Source organism: Scyliorhinus torazame, chromosome 5 (genome assembly GCF_047496885.1).
Source record: "Scyliorhinus torazame isolate Kashiwa2021f chromosome 5, sScyTor2.1, whole genome shotgun sequence".
NCBI classification, from domain to species: domain Eukaryota; kingdom Metazoa; phylum Chordata; class Chondrichthyes; order Carcharhiniformes; family Scyliorhinidae; genus Scyliorhinus; species Scyliorhinus torazame.
Genome location: NC_092711.1, coordinates 124,058,197 through 124,081,114, shown reverse-complemented (window position 1 = coordinate 124,081,114; position 22,918 = coordinate 124,058,197). Strand labels below are relative to the sequence as shown.

The 22,918-nt window shown below is 45.8% G+C and overlaps 15 non-coding genes across 15 annotated transcripts; all 15 read right to left on the bottom strand.

The window, feature by feature from the left end:
• Window positions 1-614: 614 nt before the first annotated feature.
• On the bottom strand, window positions 615-687 carry trnar-acg (transfer RNA arginine (anticodon ACG)). The gene has a single exon. It is a non-coding gene; the product is annotated as a tRNA-Arg (tRNA).
• Window positions 688-2,142: 1,455 nt separating this feature from the next.
• Window positions 2,143-2,215, bottom strand: trnav-uac (transfer RNA valine (anticodon UAC)). The gene has a single exon. It is a non-coding gene; the product is annotated as a tRNA-Val (tRNA).
• A 907-nt stretch (window positions 2,216-3,122) lies between these two features.
• On the bottom strand, window positions 3,123-3,195 carry trnar-acg (transfer RNA arginine (anticodon ACG)). The gene has a single exon. It is a non-coding gene; the product is annotated as a tRNA-Arg (tRNA).
• Window positions 3,196-4,649: 1,454 nt separating this feature from the next.
• trnav-uac (transfer RNA valine (anticodon UAC)) lies at window positions 4,650-4,722 on the bottom strand. The gene has a single exon. It is a non-coding gene; the product is annotated as a tRNA-Val (tRNA).
• A 1,910-nt stretch (window positions 4,723-6,632) lies between these two features.
• Window positions 6,633-6,705, bottom strand: trnav-uac (transfer RNA valine (anticodon UAC)). Its single transcript has one exon. It is a non-coding gene; the product is annotated as a tRNA-Val (tRNA).
• A 907-nt stretch (window positions 6,706-7,612) lies between these two features.
• On the bottom strand, window positions 7,613-7,685 carry trnar-acg (transfer RNA arginine (anticodon ACG)). Its single transcript has one exon. It is a non-coding gene; the product is annotated as a tRNA-Arg (tRNA).
• Window positions 7,686-9,139: 1,454 nt separating this feature from the next.
• Window positions 9,140-9,212, bottom strand: trnav-uac (transfer RNA valine (anticodon UAC)). The gene has a single exon. It is a non-coding gene; the product is annotated as a tRNA-Val (tRNA).
• Window positions 9,213-11,122: 1,910 nt separating this feature from the next.
• trnav-uac (transfer RNA valine (anticodon UAC)) lies at window positions 11,123-11,195 on the bottom strand. Its single transcript has one exon. It is a non-coding gene; the product is annotated as a tRNA-Val (tRNA).
• A 907-nt stretch (window positions 11,196-12,102) lies between these two features.
• On the bottom strand, window positions 12,103-12,175 carry trnar-acg (transfer RNA arginine (anticodon ACG)). The gene has a single exon. It is a non-coding gene; the product is annotated as a tRNA-Arg (tRNA).
• Window positions 12,176-13,630: 1,455 nt separating this feature from the next.
• On the bottom strand, window positions 13,631-13,703 carry trnav-aac (transfer RNA valine (anticodon AAC)). The gene has a single exon. It is a non-coding gene; the product is annotated as a tRNA-Val (tRNA).
• Window positions 13,704-15,613: 1,910 nt separating this feature from the next.
• trnav-uac (transfer RNA valine (anticodon UAC)) lies at window positions 15,614-15,686 on the bottom strand. Its single transcript has one exon. It is a non-coding gene; the product is annotated as a tRNA-Val (tRNA).
• A 907-nt stretch (window positions 15,687-16,593) lies between these two features.
• Window positions 16,594-16,666, bottom strand: trnar-acg (transfer RNA arginine (anticodon ACG)). Its single transcript has one exon. It is a non-coding gene; the product is annotated as a tRNA-Arg (tRNA).
• Window positions 16,667-18,121: 1,455 nt separating this feature from the next.
• On the bottom strand, window positions 18,122-18,194 carry trnav-aac (transfer RNA valine (anticodon AAC)). Its single transcript has one exon. It is a non-coding gene; the product is annotated as a tRNA-Val (tRNA).
• A 2,432-nt stretch (window positions 18,195-20,626) lies between these two features.
• On the bottom strand, window positions 20,627-20,699 carry trnav-uac (transfer RNA valine (anticodon UAC)). Its single transcript has one exon. It is a non-coding gene; the product is annotated as a tRNA-Val (tRNA).
• Window positions 20,700-22,609: 1,910 nt separating this feature from the next.
• trnav-aac (transfer RNA valine (anticodon AAC)) lies at window positions 22,610-22,682 on the bottom strand. Its single transcript has one exon. It is a non-coding gene; the product is annotated as a tRNA-Val (tRNA).
• Window positions 22,683-22,918: the final 236 nt, after the last annotated feature.

The window sequence follows — 22,918 nt, the reverse complement described above, 5'->3', positions numbered from 1 at the left end:
TCCAAAGAAGCTCAACAAACACTCGAGGAACAGCAGCGCATCTTTCCACTGGGCTCAATACAGCTTTCACACTCATAGTGTGTGCAACCGTCTCACACTGTAAATGCTGCCCCCATTCTGTGTGTACTACCATCGCAGATTTGGGTTTGAATCTTGTTTCCACTTCGTCTTTGTATCCGGGCGGTAGTTGCTGAGAGCTGGCACAGACACAGCGGCTGGAATGGCCTCATACTGTGGTGTAATTATTCTCTCATTCGATGCTCACCTCACTCTGTGGCCAGGGAACCCTAATCCTTGTCTCATTTAATCTCTCCTGACTTGCACCCTGTCAGAGCGCTTTCCTGTTATTCTGTTTGCTCCCACCGGGATTTGACTTGGTTAAAACGTCCGACATTTCTAACCCGTCCCGGTTTTAATGAAAAGTGATGATGAAAGACGAGCTGTGTTGTCCTGTCGACAAATCCCGCCTGACTCGCTGAGTTGTTCCAGTATCTTCCGCAGATGTCGGATCAACTTTCGATACGAGAATTGAAGACGTTCTGCTCACTTTGCTCTGCATCAAGAATCAGCTGTCCCACCCAGTGAGTTAAAGCGCACGCCAAAAGTTCGAATTCCGAGCCAGCCAGGAGTCGAACCTGGAATCTCCTGATTCGTAGTCAGACGCGTTATCCATTGCGCCACTGGCCCAGCCGGGTGAATGCATTTTGCTATTCCTTGTTGAGCCTCTGTGGCGCATTCGGCGGGATTCATTCACATTGGGTTTCCTTTGAGAAGCTGAGCTCACACAGCAGGGAACCAATACGTTCCCGAGACAATCAAGACATTTTCTAAAAGCTTGTCTATGTGTGGATATTCACTTACTTCTATTGACTTATTCCAGTAGATTCAGGCAGCTCTCTGTATGTTTCATTTTATTCAGTTCAACAACATCAGACTGTGTAACCTCTCTTCCCCCTCCACCATCTGCTTCTTCCCCCTCCACCATCTGTATCCATCATCTTATTTTAATTCCTTGCATTGATATGTTTTACCCTCAGCATTGCCCCCCTCCCCCAGCCCATACCATCCTACTTGAGCAATCTGATCCCTGTCGCCAATTGTTCGCTGACACACTGCTTACTTTCTGCGATTAACACATTCTGATCTCTTGAGGCGCCACTATCAGCACCTTGATTAGCCTCATTTACATTCCCTTTTTCTTTCTGTCCGAGACATTTTCGTCATTTTCCACCTATTGCTGACCACTCTATCGAGGCCCAATAGGGCACGCCAACCCCGCCCCATCCACATTAGTCTGAATCTGACCCCATTTCCAGTTCTCCAGCTTTGACAAAGAGTCACCCAGGCCCGGAACGACCGCTGCCATCTCGCTCCACAGAGGCTGTCAGTCCTGCTGAGATTGTCCAGTATGTTCTGTTTTTGTTTCAGAATGAAGCATCCGCAGTAAGTTGCATTTGTCGTTCATTTAGACATGTTTGAGATGGTGAATAAGTATGTTTATCTGCATTTGTAAATGCATGAAATTCTGTTGTGGATGAACTAGCTCCGAATATCCAAAATAGGAAGGTCCTTTTCTTCTCATTGCCTGTCGAAAATTCAGTGCTTGTGACTTAATGTGGAATTTATTTTAGTGGCTCATGAGAGTCTAAACCTCATAATCCTCGAACATACGAGATGGGGGAACAAAAGGACTTTGTGCAAACATTCCTCACACAACATGAGAAGCACTTGATGTTTCTACCTGGTATGGCCCCGGGGACCTTTCGCATGTTAGGGGAATGTGCTAACCACTACACTACAGAAACCGCTGGCGGTGCAGTAATTATTGGACTTGTGCAATGTCCAACCTCACTGTGTTGCTGCAGCTTCTCATGGTTCGTCTGAGAGGCCATGTCACTTATTACAAGAAGACAGCCGTTTCTTTAAAACCGATGTCTCAACTTATAAAACAATCAGGAATCGAACTTTACAGACCTGAAGATAAGTTATGTTTTGCTTGAAGTGGAAGTTAAATTGAGAATGCAGGGCTTTCGTAAATAACCACAACCAGACGGGTGCATGCATTTTGCTATTCCTCGTTGATGAAGACCAGTTACGAGATTGCGGCAATAGTCAGCAACAGTCTAAACTGGAAGTTCGAGATGTTTCTGCCCGGTTTCGAACCGGGGACTTTTCGCGTGTAAGGCGAATGTGATAACCACTACACTACAGAAACAGCTGGCAATCAACGGACGTGTACAATGTGCAACCTCACTGTGTTGCTGCAGATTCGCATGGTGAGGCTGAGAGGCTAGGCCACTTATTACAAGTCGACTGCTGTTTCTTTCAAAAACAGATGTTTCAACATATAAAACCACGAGATGTAGAAATTAGATCGAACTTAACATGATCTGCGTTAACTTCACAGGGACGTGACCCATCTAATCTACAGAGCCAAAGTGGAGAATTGAACTGACTGGAGAGCTGCATCTTAACGCTGACCTTCCGGACCTCGGCCTCCTGAAATGTTCCAAAGAAGCTCAACAAACACTCGAGGAACAGCAGCGCATCTTTCCACTGGGCTCAATACAGCTTTCACACTCATAGTGTGTGCAACCGTCTCACACTGTAAATGCTGCCCCCATTCTGTGTGTACTACCATCGCAGATTTGGGTTTGAATCTTGTTTCCACTTCGTCTTTGTATCCGGGCGGTAGTTGCTGAGAGCTGGCACAGACACAGCGGCTGGAATGGCCTCATACTGTGGTGTAATTATTCTCTCATTCGATTCTCACCTCACTCTGTGGCCAGGGAACCCTTGGCCTTTTCTCATTTAATCTCTCCTGGCTTGCACCCTGTCAGAGCGCTTTCCTGTTGTTCTGTTTGCTCCCACCAGGATTTGACTTGGTTAAAACGTCCGACATTTCTAACCCGCCCCGGTTTTAATGAAAGGTGATGGTGAAAGACGTGCTTTGTTGTCCTGTCGACAAATGCCGCCTGACTCGCTGAGTTGTTCCAGTATCTTCCGCAGATGTCGGATCAACTTTCGATACGAGAATTGAAGACGTTCTGCTCACTTTGCTCTGCATCAAGAATCAGCTGTCCCACCCAGTGAGTTAAAGCGCACGCCAAAAGTTCGAATGCCGAGCCAGCCAGGAGTCGAACCTAGAATCTCCTGATTCGTAGTCAAACGCGTTATCCATTGCGCCACTGGCCCAGCCGGGTGCATGCATTTTGCTATTCCTTGTTGAGCCTCTGTGGCGCATTCGGCGGGATTCATTCACATTGGGTTTCCTTTGAGAAGCTGAGCTCACACAGCAGGGAACCAATACGTTCCCGAGACAATCAAGACATTTTCTAAAAGCTTGTCTATGTGTGGATATTCACTTACTTCTATTGACTTATTCCAGTAGATTCAGGCAGCTCTCTGTATGTTTCATTTTATTCAGTTCAACAACATCAGACTGTGTAACCTCTCTTCCCCCTCCACCATCTGCTTCTTCCCCCTCCACCATCTGTATCCATCATCTTATTTTAATTCCTTGCATTGATATGTTTTACCCTCAGCATTGCCCCCCTCCCCCAGCCCATACCATCCTACTTGAGCAATCTGATCCCTGTCGCCAATTGTTCGCTGACACACTGCTTACTTTCTGCGATTAACACATTCTGATCTCTTGAGGCGCCACTATCAGCACCTTGATTAGCCTCATTTACATTCCCTTTTTCTTTCTGTCCGAGACATTTTCGTCATTTTCCACCTATTGCTGACCACTCTATCGAGGCCCAATAGGGCACGCCAACCCCGCCCCATCCACATTAGTCTGAATCTGACCCCATTTCCAGTTCTCCAGCTTTGACAAAGAGTCACCCAGACCCGGACCGACCGCTGCCATCTCGCTCCACAGAGGCTGTCAGTCCTGCTGAGATTGTCCAGTATGTTCTGTTTTTGTTTCAGAATGAAGCATCCGCAGTAAGTTGCATTTGTCGTTCATTTAGACATGTTTGAGATGGTGAATAAGTATGTTTATCTGCATTTGTAAATGCATGAAATTCTGTTGTGGATGAACTAGCTCCGAATATCCAAAATAAGAAGGTCCTTTTCTTCTCATTGCCTGTCGAAAATTCAGTGCTTGTGACTTAATGTGGAATTTATTTTAGTGGCTCATGAGAGACTAATCCGCATAATCCTCGAACATACGAGATGGGGAACACAAGTACTTTGTGCAAACATTCCTCACACAACATGAGAAGCACTTGATGTTTCTACCCGGTATGGCCCCGGGGACCTTTCGCATGTTAGGGGAATGTGCTAACCACTACACTACAGAAACCGCTGGCGGTGCAGTAATCAATGGACTTGTGCAATGTTCAACCTCACTGAGTTGCTGCAGATTCTCATGGTTCGTCTGAGAGGCCATGTCACTTATTACAAGAAGACAGCCGTTTCTTTAAAACCGATGTCTCAACTTATAAAACAATCAGGAATCGAACTTTACAGACCTGAAGATAAGTTATGTTTTGCTTGAAGTGGAAGTTAAATTGAGAATGCAGGGCTTTCGTAAATAACCACAACCAGACGGGTGCATGCATTTTGTTATTCCTCGTTGATGAAGACCAGTTACGAGATTGCGGCAATAGTCAGCAACAGACTAAACTGGAAATACGAGATGTTTCTGCCCGGTTTCGAACCGGGGACCTTTCGCGTGTAAGGCGAATGTGATAACCACTGCACTACAGAAACAGCTGGCAATCAGCGGACGTGTACAATGTGAAACCTCACTGTGTTGCTGCAGATTCGCATGGTGAGGCTGAGAGGCTAGGCCACTTATTACAAGACGACTGCTGTTTCTTACAGCTTTCACACTCATAGTGTGTGCAACAGTCTCACACTGTAAATGCTGCCCCCATTCTGTGTGTCCTTCCATCGCAGATTTGGGTTTGAATCTTGTTTCCACTTCTTCTTTGTATCCGGGCGGTAGTTGTTGAGAGCTGGCACAGACACAGCGGCTGGAATGGCCTCATACTGTGGTGTAATTATTCTCTCATTCGATGCTCACCTCACTCTGTGGCCAGGGAACCCTAGGCCTTTTCTCATTTAATCTCTCCTGACTTGCACCCTGTCAGAGCGCTTTCCTGTTGTTCTGTTTGCTCCCACCAGGATTTGACTTGGTTAAAACGTCCGACATTTCTAACCCGTCCCGGTTTTAATGAAAGGTGATGGTGAAAGACAAGCTTTGTTGTCCTGTCGACAAATTCCGCCTGACTCGCTGAGTTGTTCCAGTATTTTCCGCAGATGTTAGATCGACTTTCGATGGCAATAACAGCGTGCTTCTGTTACTTTCCCGGGGCTCGTTGGTCTAGGGGTATGACATTCACTTACCTCTATTGACTAATTCCAGTTGATTCAGGCAGCCCTCTGTATATTTCATTTTATTCAGTTCAACAACATCAGACTGTGTAATCTCTCTTCTCCCTCCACCATCTGTTTATTTCCATCAAGTTATTTTCATTCCTTCCATTGGTATGTTTTACCCTCAGCATTGCGCCCCTCCCCCCAGCCCATACCATCCTACTTGAGCAACCCTGTCGCCAATTGTTCGCTGACACACTGTTTTCTTTGTTCTGCTATTAACACATTCTGATCTCTTGAGGCGCCACTATCAGCAACTTTCTTAGCCTTGATTAGCCTCATTTACATTCCCTTTTTCTTTCTGTCCGAGACATTTTCGTCGTTTTCCACCTATTGCTGACCACTCTATCGAGGCCCAATAGGGCACGCCAACCCCGCCCCATCCACATTTGTCTGAATCTGACCCCATTTCCAGTTCTCCAGCTTTGACAAAGAGTCACCCAGGCCCGGAACGACCGCTGCCATCTCGCTCCACAGAGGCCGTCAGTCCTGCTGAGATTGTCCAGTATGTTCTGTTTTTGTTTCAGAATGAAGCATCCGCAGTAAGTTGCATTTGTCGTTCATTTAGACATGTTTGAGATGGTGAATAAGTAGGTGTATCTGCATTAGTAAATGCATGAAATTCTGTTGTGGATGAACTAGCTCCGCATATCCAAAATAAGAAGGTCCTTTTCTTCTCATTGCCTGTCGAAAATTCAGTGCTTGTGACTTAATGTGGAATTTATTTTAGTGGCTCATGAGAGTCTAAACCTCATAATCCTCGAACATACGAGATGGGGGAACAAAAGTACTTTGTGCAAACATTCCTCACACAACATGAGAAGCACTTGATGTTTCTACCTGGTATGGCCCCGGGGACCTTTCGCATGTTAGGGGAATGTGCTAACCACTACACTACAGAAACCGCTGGCGGTGCAGTAATCATTGGACTTGTGCAATGTTCAACCTCACTGTGTTGCTGCAGCTTCTCATGGTTCGTCTGAGAGGCCATGTCACTTATTACAAGAAGACAGCCGTTTCTTTAAAACCGATGTCTCAACTTATAAAACAATCAGGAATCGAACTTTACAGACCTGAAGATAAGTTATGTTTTGCTTGAAGTGGAAGTTAAATTGAGAATGCAGGGCTTTCGTAAATAACCACAACCAGACGGGTGCATGCATTTTGCTATTCCTCGTTGATGAAGACCAGTTACGAGATTGCGGCAATAGTCAGCAACAGACGAAACTGGAAGTTCGAGATGTTTCTGCCCGGTTTCGAACCGGGGACTTTTCGTGTGTAAGTCGAATGTGATAACCACTACACTACAGAAACAGCTGGCAATCAACGGACGTGTACAATGTGCAACCTCACTGTGTTGCTGCAGATTCGCATGGTGAGGCTGAGAGGCTAGGCCACTTATTACAAGTCGACTGCTGTTTCTTTCAAAAACAGATGTTTCAACATATAAAACCACGAGATGTAGAAATTAGATCGAACTTAACATGATCTGCGTTAACTTCACAGGGACGTGACCCATCTAATCTACAGAGCCAAAGTGGAGAATTGAACTGACTGGAGAGCTGCATCTTAACGCTGACCTTCCGGACCTCGGCCTCCTGAAATGTTCCAAAGAAGCTCAACAAACACTCGAGGAACAGCAGCGCATCTTTCCACTGGGCTCAATACAGCTTTCACACTCATAGTGTGTGCAACCGTCTCACACTGTAAATGCTGCCCCCATTCTGTGTGTACTACCATCGCAGATTTGGGTTTGAATCTTGTTTCCACTTCGTCTTTGTATCCGGGCGGTAGTTGCTGAGAGCTGGCACAGACACAGCGGCTGGAATGGCCTCATACTGTGGTGTAATTATTCTCTCATTCGATTCTCACCTCACTCTGTGGCCAGGGAACCCTTGGCCTTTTCTCATTTAATCTCTCCTGGCTTGCACCCTGTCAGAGCGCTTTCCTGTTGTTCTGTTTGCTCCCACCAGGATTTGACTTGGTTAAAACGTCCGACATTTCTAACCCGCCCCGGTTTTAATGAAAGGTGATGGTGAAAGACGTGCTTTGTTGTCCTGTCGACAAATGCCGCCTGACTCGCTGAGTTGTTCCAGTATCTTCCGCAGATGTCGGATCAACTTTCGATACGAGAATTGAAGACGTTCTGCTCACTTTGCTCTGCATCAAGAATCAGCTGTCCCACCCAGTGAGTTAAAGCGCACGCCAAAAGTTCGAATGCCGAGCCAGCCAGGAGTCGAACCTAGAATCTCCTGATTCGTAGTCAAACGCGTTATCCATTGCGCCACTGGCCCAGCCGGGTGCATGCATTTTGCTATTCCTTGTTGAGCCTCTGTGGCGCATTCGGCGGGATTCATTCACATTGGGTTTCCTTTGAGAAGCTGAGCTCACACAGCAGGGAACCAATACGTTCCCGAGACAATCAAGACATTTTCTAAAAGCTTGTCTATGTGTGGATATTCACTTACTTCTATTGACTTATTCCAGTAGATTCAGGCAGCTCTCTGTATGTTTCATTTTATTCAGTTCAACAACATCAGACTGTGTAACCTCTCTTCCCCCTCCACCATCTGCTTCTTCCCCCTCCACCATCTGTATCCATCATCTTATTTTAATTCCTTGCATTGATATGTTTTACCCTCAGCATTGCCCCCCTCCCCCAGCCCATACCATCCTACTTGAGCAATCTGATCCCTGTCGCCAATTGTTCGCTGACACACTGCTTACTTTCTGCGATTAACACATTCTGATCTCTTGAGGCGCCACTATCAGCACCTTGATTAGCCTCATTTACATTCCCTTTTTCTTTCTGTCCGAGACATTTTCGTCATTTTCCACCTATTGCTGACCACTCTATCGAGGCCCAATAGGGCACGCCAACCCCGCCCCATCCACATTAGTCTGAATCTGACCCCATTTCCAGTTCTCCAGCTTTGACAAAGAGTCACCCAGACCCGGACCGACCGCTGCCATCTCGCTCCACAGAGGCTGTCAGTCCTGCTGAGATTGTCCAGTATGTTCTGTTTTTGTTTCAGAATGAAGCATCCGCAGTAAGTTGCATTTGTCGTTCATTTAGACATGTTTGAGATGGTGAATAAGTATGTTTATCTGCATTTGTAAATGCATGAAATTCTGTTGTGGATGAACTAGCTCCGAATATCCAAAATAAGAAGGTCCTTTTCTTCTCATTGCCTGTCGAAAATTCAGTGCTTGTGACTTAATGTGGAATTTATTTTAGTGGCTCATGAGAGACTAATCCGCATAATCCTCGAACATACGAGATGGGGAACACAAGTACTTTGTGCAAACATTCCTCACACAACATGAGAAGCACTTGATGTTTCTACCCGGTACGGCCCCGGGGACCTTTCGCATGTTAGGGGAATGTGCTAACCACTACACTACAGAAACCGCTGGCGGTGCAGTAATCAATGGACTTGTGCAATGTTCAACCTCACTGAGTTGCTGCAGATTCTCATGGTTCGTCTGAGAGGCCATGTCACTTATTACAAGAAGACAGCCGTTTCTTTAAAACCGATGTCTCAACTTATAAAACAATCAGGAATCGAACTTTACAGACCTGAAGATAAGTTATGTTTTGCTTGAAGTGGAAGTTAAATTGAGAATGCAGGGCTTTCGTAAATAACCACAACCAGACGGGTGCATGCATTTTGCTATTCCTCGTTGATGAAGACCAGTTACGAGATTGCGGCAATAGTCAGCAACAGACTAAACTGGAAATACGAGATGTTTCTGCCCGGTTTCGAACCGGGGACCTTTCGCGTGTAAGGCGAATGTGATAACCACTGCACTACAGAAACAGCTGGCAATCAGCGGACGTGTACAATGTGAAACCTCACTGTGTTGCTGCAGATTCGCATGGTGAGGCTGAGAGGCTAGGCCACTTATTACAAGACGACTGCTGTTTCTTACAGCTTTCACACTCATAGTGTGTGCAACAGTCTCACACTGTAAATGCTGCCCCCATTCTGTGTGTCCTTCCATCGCAGATTTGGGTTTGAATCTTGTTTCCACTTCTTCTTTGTATCCGGGCGGTAGTTGTTGAGAGCTGGCACAGACACAGCGGCTGGAATGGCCTCATACTGTGGTGTAATTATTCTCTCATTCGATGCTCACCTCACTCTGTGGCCAGGGAACCCTAGGCCTTTTCTCATTTAATCTCTCCTGACTTGCACCCTGTCAGAGCGCTTTCCTGTTGTTCTGTTTGCTCCCACCAGGATTTGACTTGGTTAAAACGTCCGACATTTCTAACCCGTCCCGGTTTTAATGAAAGGTGATGGTGAAAGACAAGCTTTGTTGTCCTGTCGACAAATTCCGCCTGACTCGCTGAGTTGTTCCAGTATTTTCCGCAGATGTTAGATCGACTTTCGATGGCAATAACAGCGTGCTTCTGTTACTTTCCCGGGGCTCGTTGGTCTAGGGGTATGACATTCACTTACCTCTATTGACTAATTCCAGTTGATTCAGGCAGCCCTCTGTGTATTTCATTTTATTCAGTTCAACAACATCAGACTGTGTAATCTCTCTTCTCCCTCCACCATCTGTTTATTTCCATCAAGTTATTTTCATTCCTTCCATTGGTATGTTTTACCCTCAGCATTGCGCCCCTCCCCCCAGCCCATACCATCCTACTTGAGCAACCCTGTCGCCAATTGTTCGCTGACACACTGTTTTCTTTGTTCTGCTATTAACACATTCTGATCTCTTGAGGCGCCACTATCAGCAACTTTCTTAGCCTTGATTAGCCTCATTTACATTCCCTTTTTCTTTCTGTCCGAGACATTTTCGTCATTTTCCACCTATTGCTGACCACTCTATCGAGGCCCAATAGGGCACGCCAACCCCGCCCCATCCACATTTGTCTGAATCTGACCCCATTTCCAGTTCTCCAGCTTTGACAAAGAGTCACCCAGGCCCGGAACGACCGCTGCCATCTCGCTCCACAGAGGCCGTCAGTCCTGCTGAGATTGTCCAGTATGTTCTGTTTTTGTTTCAGAATGAAGCATCCGCAGTAAGTTGCATTTGTCGTTCATTTAGACATGTTTGAGATGGTGAATAAGTAGGTGTATCTGCATTAGTAAATGCATGAAATTCTGTTGTGGATGAACTAGCTCCGCATATCCAAAATAAGAAGGTCCTTTTCTTCTCATTGCCTGTCGAAAATTCAGTGCTTGTGACTTAATGTGGAATTTATTTTAGTGGCTCATGAGAGTCGAAACCTCATAATCCTCGAACATACGAGATGGGGGAACAAAAGTACTTTGTGCAAACATTCCTCACACAACATGAGAAGCACTTGATGTTTCTACCTGGTATGGCCCCGGGGACCTTTCGCATGTTAGGGGAATGTGCTAACCACTACACTACAGAAACCGCTGGCGGTGCAGTAATCATTGGACTTGTGCAATGTTCAACCTCACTGTGTTGCTGCAGCTTCTCATGGTTCGTCTGAGAGGCCATGTCACTTATTACAAGAAGACAGCCGTTTCTTTAAAACCGATGTCTCAACTTATAAAACAATCAGGAATCGAACTTTACAGACCTGAAGATAAGTTATGTTTTGCTTGAAGTGGAAGTTAAATTGAGAATGCAGGGCTTTCGTAAATAACCACAACCAGACGGGTGCATGCATTTTGCTATTCCTCGTTGATGAAGACCAGTTACGAGATTGCGGCAATAGTCAGCAACAGACTAAACTGGAAGTTCGAGATGTTTCTGCCCGGTTTCGAACCGGGGACTTTTCGTGTGTAAGTCGAATGTGATAACCACTACACTACAGAAACAGCTGGCAATCAACGGACGTGTACAATGTGCAACCTCACTGTGTTGCTGCAGATTCGCATGGTGAGGCTGAGAGGCTAGGCCACTTATTACAAGTCGACTGCTGTTTCTTTCAAAAACAGATGTTTCAACATATAAAACCACGAGATGTAGAAATTAGATCGAACTTAACATGATCTGCGTTAACTTCACAGGGACGTGACCCATCTAATCTACAGAGCCAAAGTGGAGAATTGAACTGACTGGAGAGCTGCATCTTAACGCTGACCTTCCGGACCTCGGCCTCCTGAAATGTTCCAAAGAAGCTCAACAAACACTCGAGGAACAGCAGCGCATCTTTCCACTGGGCTCAATACAGCTTTCACACTCATAGTGTGTGCAACCGTCTCACACTGTAAATGCTGCCCCCATTCTGTGTATACTACCATCGCAGATTTGGGTTTGAATCTTGTTTCCACTTCGTCTTTGTATCCGGGCGGTAGTTGCTGAGAGCTGGCACAGACACAGCGGCTGGAATGGCCTCATACTGTGGTGTAATTATTCTCTCATTCGATGCTCACCTCACTCTGTGGCCAGGGAACCCTAGGCCTTTTCTCATTTAATCTCTCCTGACTTGCACCCTGTCAGAGCGCTTTCCTGTTATTCTGTTTGCTCCCACCGGGATTTGACTTGGTTAAAACGTCCGACATTTCTAACCCGTCCCGGTTTTAATGAAAAGTGATGGTGAAAGACGAGCTGTGTTGTCCTGTCGACAAATCCCGCCTGACTCGCTGAGTTGTTCCAGTATCTTCCGCAGATGTCGGATCAACTTTCGATACGAGAATTGAAGACGTTCTGCTCACTTTGCTCTGCATCAAGAATCAGCTGTCCCACCCAGTGAGTTAAAGCGCACGCCAAAAGTTCGAATTTCGAGCCAGCCAGGAGTCGAACCTGGAATCTCCTGATTCGTAGTCAGACGCGTTATCCATTGCGCCACTGGCCCAGCCGGGTGAATGCATTTTGCTATTCCTTGTTGAGCCTCTGTGGCGCATTCGGCGGGATTCATTCACATTGGGTTTCCTTTGAGAAGCTGAGCTCACACAGCAGGGAACCAATACGTTCCCGAGACAATCAAGACATTTTCTAAAAGCTTGTCTATGTGTGGATATTCACTTACTTCTATTGACTTATTCCAGTAGATTCAGGCAGCTCTCTGTATGTTTCATTTTATTCAGTTCAACAACATCAGACTGTGTAACCTCTCTTCCCCCTCCACCATCTGCTTCTTCCCCCTCCACCATCTGTATCCATCATCTTATTTTAATTCCTTGCATTGATATGTTTTACCCTCAGCATTGCCCCCCTCCCCCAGCCCATACCATCCTACTTGAGCAATCTGATCCCTGTCGCCAATTGTTCGCTGACACACTGCTTACTTTCTGCGATTAACACATTCTGATCTCTTGAGGCGCCACTATCAGCACCTTGATTAGCCTCATTTACATTCCCTTTTTCTTTCTGTCCGAGACATTTTCGTCATTTTCCACCTATTGCTGACCACTCTATCAAGGCCCAATAGGGCACGCCACCCCCGCCCCATCCACATTAGTCTGAAACTGACCCCATTTCCAGTTCTCCAGCTTTGACAAAGAGTCACCCAGGCCCGGAACGACCGCTGCCATCTCGCTCCACAGAGGCTGTCAGTCCTGCTGAGATTGTCCAGTATGTTCTGTTTTTGTTTCAGAATGAAGCATCCGCAGTAAGTTGCATTTGTCGTTCATTTAGACATGTTTGAGATGGTGAATAAGTATGTTTATCTGCATTTGTAAATGCATGAAATTCTGTTGTGGATGAACTAGCTCCGAATATCCAAAATAGGAAGGTCCTTTTCTTCTCATTGCCTGTCGAAAATTCAGTGCTTGTTACTTAATGTGGAATTTATTTCAGTGGCTCATGAGAGACTAAACCTCATAATCCTCGAACATACGAGATGGGGGAACAAAAGTACTTTGTGCAAACATTCCTCACACAACATGAGAAGCACTTGATGTTTCTACCCGGTATGGCCCCGGGGACCTTTCGCATGTTAGGGGAATGTGCTAACCACTACACTACAGAAACCGCTGGCGGTGCAGTAATCAATGGACTTGTGCAATGTTCAACCTCACTGTGTTGCTGCAGCTTCTCATGGTTCGTCTGAGAGGCCATGTCACTTATTACAAGAAGACAGCCGTTTCTTTAAAACCGATGTCTCAACTTATAAAACAATCAGGAATCGAACTTTACAGACCTGAAGATAAGTTATGTTTTGCTTGAAGTGGAAGTTAAATTGAGAAGGCAGGGCTTTCGAAAATAACCACAACCAGACGGGTGCATGCATTTTGCTATTTCTCGTTGATGAAGACCAGTTACGAGATTGCGGCAATAGTCAGCAACAGACTAAACTGGAAATACGAGATGTTTCTGCCCGGTTTCGAACCGGGGACCTTTCGCGTGTTAGGCGAATGTGATAACCACTGCACTACAGAAACAACTGGCAATCAGCGGACGTGTACAATGTGAAACCTCACTGTGTTGCTGCAGATTCGCATGGTGAGGCTGAGAGGCTAGGCCACTTATTACAAGACGACTGCTGTTTCTTACAGCTTTCACACTCATAGTGTGTGCAACAGTCTCACACTGTAAATGCTGCCCCCATTCTGTGTGTCCTTCCATCGCAGATTTGGGTTTGAATCTTGTTTCCACTTCTTCTTTGTATCCGGGCGGTAGTTGTTGAGAGCTGGCACAGACACAGCGGCTGGAATGGCCTCATACTGTGGTGTAATTATTCTCTCATTCGATGCTCACCTCACTCTGTGGCCAGGGAACCCTAGGCCTTTTCTCATTTAATCTCTCCTGACTTGCACCCTGTCAGAGCGCTTTCCTGTTGTTCTGTTTGCTCCCACCAGGATTTGACTTGGTTAAAACGTCCGACATTTCTAATCCGTCCCGGTTTTAATGAAAGGTGATGGTGAAAGACAAGCTTTGTTGTCCTGTCGACAAATTCCGCCTGACTCGCTGAGTTGTTCCAGTATTTTCCGCAGATGTTAGATCGACTTTCGATGGCAATAACAGCGTGCTTCTGTTACTTTCCCGGGGCTCGTTGGTCTAGGGGTATGACATTCACTTACCTCTATTGACTAATTCCAGTTGATTCAGGCAGCCCTCTGTATATTTCATTTTATTCAGTTCAACAACATCAGACTGTGTAATCTCTCTTCTCCCTCCACCATCTGTTTATTTCCATCAAGTTATTTTCATTCCTTCCATTGGTATGTTTTACCCTCAGCATTGCGCCCCTCCCCCCAGCCCATACCATCCTACTTGAGCAACCCTGTCGCCAATTGTTCGCTGACACACTGTTTTCTTTGTTCTGCTATTAACACATTCTGATCTCTTGAGGCGCCACTATCAGCAACTTTCTTAGCCTTGATTAGCCTCATTTACATTCCCTTTTTCTTTCTGTCCGAGACATTTTCGTCATTTTCCACCTATTGCTGACCACTCTATCGAGGCCCAATAGGGCACGCCAACCCCGCCCCATCCACATTTGTCTGAATCTGACCCCATTTCCAGTTCTCCAGCTTTGACAAAGAGTCACCCAGGCCCGGAACGACCGCTGCCATCTCGCTCCACAGAGGCCGTCAGTCCTGCTGAGATTGTCCAGTATGTTCTGTTTTTGTTTCAGAATGAAGCATCCGCAGTAAGTTGCATTTGTCGTTCATTTAGACATGTTTGAGATGGTGAATAAGTAGGTGTATCTGCATTAGTAAATGCATGAAATTCTGTTGTGGATGAACTAGCTCCGCATATCCAAAATAAGAAGGTCCTTTTCTTCTCATTGCCTGTCGAAAATTCAGTGCTTGTGACTTAATGTGGAATTTATTTTAGTGGCTCATGAGAGTCTAAACCTCATAATCCTCGAACATACGAGATGGGGGAACAAAAGTACTTTGTGCAAACATTCCTCACACAACATGAGAAGCACTTGATGTTTCTACCTGGTATGGCCCCGGGGACCTTTCGCATGTTAGGGGAATGTGCTAACCACTACACTACAGAAACCGCTGGCGGTGCAGTAATCATTGGACTTGTGCAATGTTCAACCTCACTGTGTTGCTGCAGCTTCTCATGGTTCGTCTGAGAGGCCATGTCACTTATTACAAGAAGACAGCCGTTTCTTTAAAACCGATGTCTCAACTTATAAAACAATCAGGAATCGAACTTTACAGACCTGAAGATAAGTTATGTTTTGCTTGAAGTGGAAGTTAAATTGAGAATGCAGGGCTTTCGTAAATAACCACAACCAGACGGGTGCATGCATTTTGCTATTCCTCGTTGATGAAGACCAGTTACGAGATTGCGGCAATAGTCAGCAACAGACTAAACTGGAAGTTCGAGATGTTTCTGCCCGGTTTCGAACCGGGGACTTTTCGTGTGTAAGTCGAATGTGATAACCACTACACTACAGAAACAGCTGGCAATCAACGGACGTGTACAATGTGCAACCTCACTGTGTTGCTGCAGATTCGCATGGTGAGGCTGAGAGGCTAGGCCACTTATTACAAGTCGACTGCTGTTTCTTTCAAAAACAGATGTTTCAACATATAAAACCACGAGATGTAGAAATTAGATCGAACTTAACATGATCTGCGTTAACTTCACAGGGACGTGACCCATCTAATCTACAGAGCCAAAGTGGAGAATTGAACTGACTGGAGAGCTGCATCTTAACGCTGACCTTCCGGACCTCGGCCTCCTGAAATGTTCCAAAGAAGCTCAACAAACACTCGAGGAACAGCAGCGCATCTTTCCACTGGGCTCAATACAGCTTTCACACTCATAGTGTGTGCAACCGTCTCACACTGTAAATGCTGCCCCCATTCTGTGTATACTACCATCGCAGATTTGGGTTTGAATCTTGTTTCCACTTCGTCTTTGTATCCGGGCGGTAGTTGCTGAGAGCTGGCACAGACACAGCGGCTGGAATGGCCTCATACTGTGGTGTAATTATTCTCTCATTCGATGCTCACCTCACTCTGTGGCCAGGGAACCCTAGGCCTTTTCTCATTTAATCTCTCCTGACTTGCACCCTGTCAGAGCGCTTTCCTGTTATTCTGTTTGCTCCCACCGGGATTTGACTTGGTTAAAACGTCCGACATTTCTAACCCGTCCCGGTTTTAATGAAAAGTGATGGTGAAAGACGAGCTGTGTTGTCCTGTCGACAAATCCCGCCTGACTCGCTGAGTTGTTCCAGTATCTTCCGCAGATGTCGGATCAACTTTCGATACGAGAATTGAAGACGTTCTGCTCACTTTGCTCTGCATCAAGAATCAGCTGTCCCACCCAGTGAGTTAAAGCGCACGCCAAAAGTTCGAATTTCGAGCCAGCCAGGAGTCGAACCTGGAATCTCCTGATTCGTAGTCAGACGCGTTATCCATTGCGCCACTGGCCCAGCCGGGTGAATGCATTTTGCTATTCCTTGTTGAGCCTCTGTGGCGCATTCGGCGGGATTCATTCACATTGGGTTTCCTTTGAGAAGCTGAGCTCACACAGCAGGGAACCAATACGTTCCCGAGACAATCAAGACATTTTCTAAAAGCTTGTCTATGTGTGGATATTCACTTACTTCTATTGACTTATTCCAGTAGATTCAGGCAGCTCTCTGTATGTTTCATTTTATTCAGTTCAACAACATCAGACTGTGTAACCTCTCTTCCCCCTCCACCATCTGCTTCTTCCCCCTCCACCATCTGTATCCATCATCTTATTTTAATTCCTTGCATTGATATGTTTTACCCTCAGCATTGCCCCCCTCCCCCAGCCCATACCATCCTACTTGAGCAATCTGATCCCTGTCGCCAATTGTTCGCTGACACACTGCTTACTTTCTGCGATTAACACATTCTGATCTCTTGAGGCGCCACTATCAGCACCTTGATTAGCCTCATTTACATTCCCTTTTTCTTACTGTCCGAGACATTTTCGTCATTTTCCACCTATTGCTGACCACTCTATCGAGGCCCAATAGGGCACGCCACCCCCGCCCCATCCACATTAGTCTGAAACTGACCCCATTTCCAGTTCTCCAGTTTTGACAAAGAGTCACCCAGGCCCGGAACGACCGCTGCCATCTCGCTCCACAGAGGCTGTCAGTCCTGCTGAGATTGTCCAGTATGTTCTGTTTTTGTTTCAGAATGAAGCATCCGCAGTAAGTTGCATTTGTCGTTCATTTAGACATGTTTGAGATGGTGAATAAGTATGTTTATCTGCATTTGTAAATGCATGAAATTCTGTTGTGGATGAACTAGCTCCGAATATCCAAAATAGGAAGGTCCTTTTCTTCTCATTGCCTGTCGAAAATTCAGTGCTTGTTACTTAATGTGGAATTTATTTCAGTGGCTCATGAGAGACTAAACCTCATAATCCTCGAACATACGAGATGGGGGAACAAAAGTACTTTGTGCAAACATTCCTCACACAACATGAGAAGCACTTGATGTTTCTACCCGGTATGGCCCCGGGGACCTTTCGCATGTTAGGGGAATGTGCTAACCACTACACTACAGAAACCGCTGGCGGTGCAGTAATCAATGGACTTGTGCAATGTTCAACCTCACTGTGTTGCTGCAGCTTCTCATGGTTCGTCTGAGAGGCCATGTCACTTATTACAAGAAGACAGCCGTTTCTTTAAAACCGATGTCTCAACTTATAAAACAATCAGGAATCGAACTTTACAGACCTGAAGATAAGTTATGTTTTGCTTGAAGTGGAAGTTAAATTGAGAAGGCAGGGCTTTCGAAAATAACCACAACCAGACGGGTGCATGCATTTTGCTATTTCTCGTTGATGAAGACCAGTTACGAGATTGCGGCAATAGTCAGCAACAGACTAAACTGGAAATACGAGATGTTTCTGCCCGGTTTCGAACCGGGGACCTTTCGCGTGTTAGGCGAATGTGATAACCACTACACTACAGAAACAGCTGGCAATCAACGGACGTGTACAATGTGCAACCTCACTGTGTTGCTGCAGATTCGCATGGTGAGGCTGAGAGGCTAGGCCACTTATTACAAGTCGACTGCTGTTTCTTTCAAAAACAGATGTTTCAACATATAAAACCACGAGATGTAGAAATTAGATCGAACTTAACATGATCTGCGTTAACTTCACAGGGACGTGACCCATCTAATCTACAGAGCCAAAGTGGAGAATTGAACTGACTGGAGAGCTGCATCTTAACGCTGACCTTCCGGACCTCGGCCTCCTGAAATGTTCCAAAGAAGCTCAACAAACACTCGAGGAACAGCAGCGCATCTTTCCACTGGGCTCAATACAGCTTTCACACTCATAGTGTGTGCAACCGTCTCACACTGTAAATGCTGCCCCCATTCTGTGTGTACTACCATCGCAGATTTGGGTTTGAATCTTGTTTCCACTTCGTCTTTGTATCCCGGCGGTAGTTGCTGAGAGCTGGCACAGACACAGCGGCTGGAATGGCCTCATACTGTGGTGTAATTATTCTCTCATTCGATGCTCACCTCACTCTGTGGCCAGGGAACCCTAGGACTTTTCTCATTTAATCTCTCCTGACTTGCACCCTGTCAGAGCGCTTTCCTGTTATTCTGTTTGCTCCCACCGGGATTTGGCTTGGTTAAAACGTCCGACATTTCTAACCCGTCCCGGTTTTAATGAAAAGTGATGGTGAAATACGAGCTGTGTTGTCCTGTCGACAAATCCCGCCTGACTCGCTGAGTTGTTCCAGTATCTTCCGCAGATGTCGGATCAACTTTCGATACGAGAATTGAAGACGTTCTGCTCACTTTGCTCTGCATCAAGAATCAGCTGTCCCACCCAGTGAGTTAAAGCGCACGCCAAAAGTACGAATTCCGAGCCAGCCAGGAGTTGAACGTGGAATCTCCTGATTCATAGGCAGACGCGTTATCCCTTGCGCCACTGGCCCAGCCGGGTGCATGCATTTTGCTATTCCTTGTTGAGCCTCTGTGGCGCATTCGGCGGGATTCATTCACATTGGGTTTCCTTTGAGAAGCTGAGCTCACACAGCAGGGAACCAATACGTTCCCGAGACAATCAAGACATTTTCTAAAAGCTTGTCTATGTGTGGATATTCACTTACTTCTATTGACTTATTCCAGTAGATTCAGGCAGCTCTCTGTATGTTTCATTTTATTCAGTTCAACAACATCAGACTGTGTAACCTCTCTTCCTCCTCCACCATCTGCTTCTTCCCCCTCCACCATCTGTATCCATCATCTTATTTTAATTCCTTGCATTGATATGTTTTACCCTCAGCATTGCCCCCCTCCCCCAGCCCATACCATCCTACTTGAGCAATCTGATCCCTGTCGCCAATTGTTCGCTGACACACTGCTTACTTTCTGCGATTAACACATTCTGATCTCTTGAGGCGCCACTATCAGCACCTTGATTAGCCTCATTTACATTCCCTTTTTCTTTCTGTCCGAGACATTTTCGTCATTTTCCACCTATTGCTGACCACTCTATCGAGGCCCAATAGGGCACGCCAACCCCGCCCCATCCACATTAGTCTGAATCTGACCCCATTTCCAGTTCTCCAGCTTTGACAAAGAGTCACCCAGACCCGGACCGACCGCTGCCATCTCGCTCCACAGAGGCTGTCAGTCCTGCTGAGATTGTCCAGTATGTTCTGTTTTTGTTTCAGAATGAAGCATCCGCAGTAAGTTGCATTTGTCGTTCATTTAGACATGTTTGAGATGGTGAATAAGTATGTTTATCTGCATTTGTAAATGCATGAAATTCTGTTGTGGATGAACTAGCTCCGAATATCCAAGATAAGAAGGTCCTTTTCTTCTCATTGCCTGTCGAAAATTCAGTGCTTGTGACTTAATGTGGAATTTATTTTAGTGGCTCATGAGAGACTAATCCTCATAATCCTCGAACATACGAGATGGGGAACACAAGTACTTTGTGCAAACATTCCTCACACAACATGAGAAGCACTTGATGTTTCTACCCGGTATGGCCCCGGGGACCTTTCGCATGTTAGGGGAATGTGCTAACCACTACACTACAGAAACCGCTGGCGGTGCAGTAATCAATGGACTTGTGCAATGTTCAACCTCACTGTGTTGCTGCAGATTCTCATGGTTCATCTGAGAGGCCATGTCACTTATTACAAGAAGACAGCCGTTTCTTTAAAACCGATGTCTCAACTTATAAAACAATCAGGAATCGAACTTTACAGACGAAGATAAGTTATGTTTTGCTTGAAGTGGAAGTTAAATTGAGAATGCAGGGCTTTCGTAAATAACCACAACCAGACGGGTGCATGCATTTTGCTATTCCTCGTTGATGAAGACCAGTTACGAGATTGCGGCAATAGTCAGCAACAGACTAAACTGGAAATACGAGATGTTTCTGCCCGGTTTCGAACCGGGGACTTTTCGCGTGTAAGGCGAATGTGATAACCACTACACTACAGAAACAGCTGGCAATCAGCGGACGTGTACAATGTGAAACCTCACTGTGTTGCTGCAGATTCGCATGGTGAGGCTGAGAGGCTAGGCCACTTATTACAAGACGACTGCTGTTTCTTACAGCTTTCACACTCATAGTGTGTGCAACAGTCTCACACTGTAAATGCTGCCCCCATTCTGTGTGTCCTTCCATCGCAGATTTGGGTTTGAATCTTGTTTCCACTTCTTCTTTGTATCCGGGCGGTAGTTGTTGAGAGCTGGCACAGACACAGCGGCTGGAATGGCCTCATACTGTGGTGTAATTATTCTCTCATTCGATGCTCACCTCACTCTGTGGCCAGGGAACCCTAGGCCTTTTCTCATTTAATCTCTCCTGACTTGCACCCTGTCAGAGCGCTTTCCTGTTGTTCTGTTTGCTCCCACCAGGATTTGACTTGGTTAAAACGTCCGACATTTCTAACCCGTCCCGGTTTTAATGAAAGGTGATGGTGAAAGACAAGCTTTGTTGTCCTGTCGACAAATTCCGCCTGACTCGCTGAGTTGTTCCAGTATTTTCCGCAGATGTTAGATCGACTTTCGATGGCAATAACAGCGTGCTTCTGTTACTTTCCCGGGGCTCGTTGGTCTAGGGGTATGACATTCACTTACCTCTATTGACTAATTCCAGTTGATTCAGGCAGCCCTCTGTATATTTCATTTTATTCAGTTCAACAACATCAGACTGTGTAATCTCTCTTCTCCCTCCACCATCTGTTTATTTCCATCAAGTTATTTTCATTCCTTCCATTGGTATGTTTTACCCTCAGCATTGCGCCCCTCCCCCCAGCCCATACCATCCTACTTGAGCAACCCTGTCGCCAATTGTTCGCTGACACACTGTTTTCTTTGTTCTGCTATTAACACATTCTGATCTCTTGAGGCGCCACTATCAGCAACTTTCTTAGCCTTGATTAGCCTCATTTACATTCCCTTTTTCTTTCTGTCCGAGACATTTTCGTCATTTTCCACCTATTGCTGACCACTCTATCGAGGCCCAATAGGGCACGCCAACCCCGCCCCATCCACATTAGTCTGAATCTGACCCCATTTCCAGTTCTCCAGCTTTGACAAAGAGTCACCCAGGCCCGGAACGACCGCTGCCATCTCGCTCCACAGAGGCTGTCAGTCCTGCTGAGATTGTCCAGTATGTTCTGTTTTTGTTTCAGAATGAAGCATCCGCAGTAAGTTGCATTTGTCGTTCATTTAGACATGTTTGAGATGGTGAATAAGTATGTTTATCTGCATTTGTAAATGCATGAAATTCTGTTGTGGATGAACTAGCTCCGAATATCCAAAATAGGAAGGTCCTTTTCTTCTCATTGCCTGTCGAAAATTCAGTGCTTGTTACTTAATGTGGAATTTATTTCAGTGGCTCATGAGAGACTAAACCTCATAATCCTCGAACATACGAGATGGGGGAACAAAAGTACTTTGTGCAAACATTCCTCACACAACATGAGAAGCACTTGATGTTTCTACCCGGTATGGCCCCGGGGACCTTTCGCATGTTAGGGGAATGTGCTAACCACTACACTACAGAAACCGCTGGCGGTGCAGTAATCAATGGACTTGTGCAATGTTCAACCTCACTGTGTTGCTGCAGCTTCTCATGGTTCGTCTGAGAGGCCATGTCACTTATTACAAGAAGACAGCCGTTTCTTTAAAACCGATGTCTCAACTTATAAAACAATCAGGAATCGAACTTTACAGAACTGAAGATAAGTTATGTTTTGCTTGAAGTGGAAGTTAAATTGAGAAGGCAGGGCTTTCGAAAATAACCACAACCAGACGGGTGCATGCATTTTGCTATTTCTCGTTGATGAAGACCAGTTACGAGATTGCGGCAATAGTCAGCAACAGACTAAACTGGAAATACGAGATGTTTCCGCCCGGTTTCGAACCGGGGACCTTTCGCGTGTTAGGCGAATGTGATAACCACTACACTACAGAAACAGCTGGCAATCAACGGACGTGTACAATGTGCAACCTCACTGTGTTGCTGCAGATTCGCATGGTGAGGCTGAGAGGCTAGGCCACTTATTACAAGTCGACTGCTGTTTCTTTCAAAAACAGATGTTTCAACATATAAAACCACGAGATGTAGAAATTAGATCGAACTTAACATGATCTGCGTTAACTTCACAGGGACGTGACCCATCTAATCTACAGAGCCAAAGTGGAGAATTGAA